The following is a 4,604-nucleotide window of genomic DNA, read 5'->3' as shown; positions in this document are numbered from 1 at the left end:
GACTCCCCCTGAACTAGGCTCTCCTCTCCCTGCATAGTCGTCAATGGGAGTGTTCACACCTGCTCTCTCCCAGGAAGGAAGCACCGAGGGACTGGGGCCTTCCCCAACTCTCTCTGGGGAAGATCAAAGCCAATTCATCAAGTGTCCCCCCCCCCAGCCCCTCCCTCTTGCCTCCTGTCCTCACCAGCTCAGGAGGTCCCTTGGGAGCAGCACGGCATCCTCCCACCTCCTCAGTCCTCAGAGACCTCAGCCTGTTAACCTGTCCCTCCTTCTCCCGGGTCTGAGGGAGCTGAGCTCTCTCTTCTGGCTTTTCCATCAGCTCATAAATGCCGCCAGGTTTCCCTCATCAGAAAGCACACACACAGATAAAATAAAAAAACTTGCTGCTCCTCTCTATCTCTCTCTCTCACAGACATACACCCACACACACTCCCACAAATAAGAGCCAAATGATAAACTGGGGAAAGATCTTTGCCACACAGAAACCAGACAAGGGGCAAAACCTTATTGATCAACTCAAACCAATCAATAAGCAACACACAAAGAACCTGGTTGCTCATACTCTGACCCAGGAATTTCATTTCTAGGAAATACGAAGAAATATCTAGTTGGGTCTAGATACAGCCATTCTAGAAGTTCATACGCACTGATTACCAGGTTAATTCCTTCCTAGGAAAGATCTGGCCATGTATAAATGTACGCAGAAATTCAATGTAACATTATCAAAAAGAGCCAAATATATTTTTAAAAAGTCAAAAGAGATCCAATAATGCAACATGATGTAGCAAAATGTAAGCATTGAAAAATATAAAAAATGTTTGAGGTGAGGAATGCTCATGAAATTATACCAATGGAAAAATATTTTATATACATATTCAAATATGGAAAAACGTGTTATTTTATTATTATTTATTTGTTTTATTTTATTTATTTTTTTGGAGACAGAGTCTTGCTCTGTTGCTCAGCCTAAAGTGCAGTGGTGTGATCTTGGCTCACTGCAACCTCCACCTCCCAGGTTCAGGCGATTCTCCTGCCTCAGCCTCCTGAGTAGCTGGGATTACAGGCACGTGCCACCACACCTGGTTAATTTTTTGTATTTTTTTAGTGGAGACGGGGTTTCACCACATTGGCCAGGCTGGTCTTGAACTCCTGACTTCAAGTGATCCACCCGCCTCAGCCTCCCAAAGTGCTGGGATTACAGGCATGAGCCACCGCGCCCGACTGGGAAAACGTGTTTTTAAAGGTCTGGCAAAAAAAGGCAAATGTTAACAATAGTTATCTACAAGTATGCAAACAGGAATGATTTTTCCTACTTCTTTCGGTTAATTCATTCAAACGATATTCAGCAAGCACCTGCTAGGTGCCAGGCCTGGCACTGGGCTCTGGGATCTGGACAAGGCTCCTTCCCTCCAGGAGCTTCCAATCTGGAGGGAAGGATGTGGTGAGCCAATGAAAATGCAGGGTGATCAACAGGAGTTTGTGAGCACACCTAGGAAGTCCCCAAAGAAGGAGGCAGCTGGGAAGAGTGAGAGGAGGTACACTTCAGAACTCAGATGGCCAGCTTGGTGGTGGAGCCGTCCACCTGCCACCACGTTCAGGGACCTGCATCCCCAGCTGAACTGCATCCTTGGAGGTCTGAACCCAGTGGCCCCATGGCCAGGTGGGCTTGGGAGTTGCTAGCTGGGGCTGATGTGGTCGTTCACAACCTCCTGTGTTCCACACAAACCACCTGCAGAGATTCTGTCAACCCTGCCCCACACTGGGGTCCCAGGGCCCATCCCACGAACTGGAAATTAATGGACCCATTAAACTAGCAGCTAGAGGGCTTCAATTAGTAGAAGGAAACAAAACATATTTTTTAGATGGCTGTCCATTTCGGAGTTTATCCTCTAATACTGAGCTGTCCTATCAGACAAGAAACGACAGGCACCCAAGGCATTAGAAAAATGTTTGAGAGACAAACTAATGACAACATTGGGTGTAGTGGTGTGTGCCCCCAGTCTCAGCTCAGCAAGCTGGCGTGGGAGGATTGCTTGAGCCTAGCAGTTTGAGGCTGCAATGAGTTGCCACAACACTCCAGCATGGGTGACAGAGGGAGACCCTAAAAAAACAAACAAAAAACTAATGACAGAGAGGGTTCCATCTCTCCTCTCCCTTTCTTTACCTTTATATTTTGTTTTCCTTTGTATTCCTTTGATTTGGGGACCCCCTTTTGAGGGGGTTTCGGGTCCTGGAGAAGGTTTGAGGCTGGAGAGGGTTGTGGGAAATCTTGAGGGAGGCCTGGCTCCATCGGCACTCTGCTATGGGACTCTGGGCAAGGTGGCTCCCCCCCATTCTTTGGGAGGAGGTGACATAGGGGTAGTCTTTGAGCAGCTGGTGGCGGAACAGGAAGGCCAGACCTGGCCTGAGACACACCAGGTGCTCGGGATTATTTGCTGAATGCAGGGTAAGTGACCCCAAGGGGCCTTCGCGGAACAGTCAATCACTCGACATTGGCGGAGCGGAGGAAGCCGCAGAGAGGGTGTCGTAAGGGAAAGGTGGGTGCAGGGGAGATGGCGCTTTAACCCACTCAGGGCCAGAGGCTCAGCCGAGACTATCCAGGCGGTGGGAACTTATCCCCCCGGATGACAGGTGATGAAACTGAGGGAAGGGCCCTGGCAGTGAAACGGGATGGGCGCTGGAACCAGGTGCCCCAGCAGAGCCTCTCCCAAGCCCAGTTCCGCTCCCGCTCAGCCCTCAATTTTCCCCAGCTGGAGAGGAGGGAGGGGCGCCTGTGGATCCCAGGCGAGCGCGGAGGCCGGGCGACTCCAACCGGCTCGCTCTGTGCCCAGCTTGTACTCAGGCCGTTTCCCGCATGGGGAGGGCCCTTCCAGCTTCTGGGCAGGTTCAAATCCTCACCCTCCCCAAGGCCGGCGCCGACGCCTCCAGCCCGGCAAAGCCCCCTCCTGCCGGACGCTCTCCATCCCCGTCCCCAGTCGCATCCGCTCCGGGGCGAGCACCGCCCGGCGCCCAGGCCTCCCTCGGACGGAGGGGCACGACTCGCCCAAGGTGGCCGGGCAGAGCCTGCCTCGAACCTGACTTCTCCCCGACGCCCCCTGTCCAGCCCCGGGACCCAACCGGGCGGGGCTGCCCTCGAGGGCTCCGGAGCCAGGAGCGTCCTGCCCGCGAGGGCCGGGGCTCCGGGTCCAGCCGCTGCGCTCCACTTCGGGGCGCAGTTGGGGTGGAGGCGGTGGCCGGCACCGCCGCGCGGGGTTCGTGCGCGCACAAATGTCGCCTCCAGAACAGGTGGCCCGGGCTAGGGCGGCGGCCCAGCACCTCCGCCCCTCGCGGTCCCCCCAGCCCCTGCCTTCCCGAGGCGCCCCCTCCCCACAGGGAGCCGCAGGATCTGCATGGAGCCCCCGCCCCCCGCACCCTCGGCGCGGCCCCTAGTACCTCTGGCTCCCGCGGCAGCTGGCAGCGGACAGCGGGGCGCCGGCGGGCGGGCGGCTCGGCGGCCGGAGGGCAATGCCCGGGGCCCGGCGGGAGGCAGCACCGCCCCTCCGGCCCGGGGCGGGGTCAGCGCCGCCCCGCCCCGCCCGTCCCGCCCGTCTCGCCCTGCCCTGCGGGTCCCGATCCCCAGAACCCCTGCTGGGTCCCGGCGACCAGGCCCGCGCACCCTCGCTTCTCCCTGGAGCGGGTGCGGACCGTCCCCAGCCCGCGGGCCAACAGGTAGGGATCGCTCCCCGGCCTCCGCGCCGCCAGTATTACGGGTTACCATCCTGTTTTCCCCATGTAACTGATGAGAAAACTGAGGTTCAGAGGGTTGAGTACCTCGATGTCCTGCAGTGGGGAAAGGACGCTGTCACCCCTGGGACCCGGGTCGGCCTGACCCCACCGCCCCCTGCCGGGACCGTGCTAAGGGCGTGCCTGCATCACCCCAGTGTTTGCGGAATTCCAGTTATTTGCTGTATCCTTAACGCCGCCCCATCCTTTCTCTATACCTTCTCCTCTTCACTCTCATCTCGCCAATCTTCACAGCATATTGCTATTGGTAATTTATTCAATGTGAGGAATTGGAATGTATCACACACAATTTGTGTATCACAAAACTGTATATTATCATCTTTGGAAGATGCCGTATTTCCAGCATGTCACAATCCTAGTGATTTTAGTTCTTATTCCTCTGGGACAACAAAGACTGCAAAAAATGAAACCATTGGGTGACCTCTTAAGTGCTGATGCCCATCCTCTCACTCCGCTGATGATCCGGTGCCTAAGCCACTGAGAAAATGGAACCTCTATCCTAGCCCTGAGAAAGAGCCTGGCACTTAGTGGGTGCCTAATAAATACACTTCGAATGAAGGAATCAGTAGAAAATTCCCACCAGCTCCCCCACCCACCTGCTGAGGTAGCACCCATTCCCTTCCCTCCTGGGACCGGGCTGAACCCATCCAGCTCCTGGCCACGACCACCCCCTTCACAAGATCCCGACCCGACCCTTCAAGCCAACACTGATCCCAAAACTCTGCCCTCTCTCCACTCTCCCCGGGTCGTTTCCATCACAGGCTGTTACTTCTCCCATCTTAAAATGGAAAGGAGAGGCCAGGCAAGCACTCAGGCCTGTA

At 55.7% G+C, this 4,604-nt stretch overlaps 1 protein-coding gene across 9 annotated transcripts in view; it reads right to left on the bottom strand.

Annotated features, from left to right (window-relative positions):
• A4GALT (alpha 1,4-galactosyltransferase (P1PK blood group)) overlaps window positions 1–3,872 on the bottom strand; it is a 26,948-nt gene extending 23,076 nt beyond the window's left edge. For 5 of the 9 annotated variants that reach the window (XM_045363517.3, XM_074003608.1, XM_074003607.1 and 2 more), the window contains exon 1: window positions 3,433–3,506. The gene's annotated coding sequence lies outside the window, so the exon portion shown is untranslated. Of the gene's footprint in view, window positions 1–3,432; window positions 3,507–3,810 lie in introns of those variants that run through there. The other 4 variants (XM_074003605.1, XM_074003611.1, XM_074003610.1 and 1 more) reach the window with 1 other exon arrangement.
• Between the last annotated feature and the right edge of the window lie 732 nt (window positions 3,873–4,604).

The sequence above is a fragment of the Macaca fascicularis genome, chromosome 10 (genome assembly GCF_037993035.2).
Source record: "Macaca fascicularis isolate 582-1 chromosome 10, T2T-MFA8v1.1".
NCBI lineage: Eukaryota > Metazoa > Chordata > Mammalia > Primates > Cercopithecidae > Macaca > Macaca fascicularis.
The sequence above is the reverse complement of the archived record's forward strand: the minus strand, read 5'-3'. Positions and strand labels throughout refer to the sequence as shown.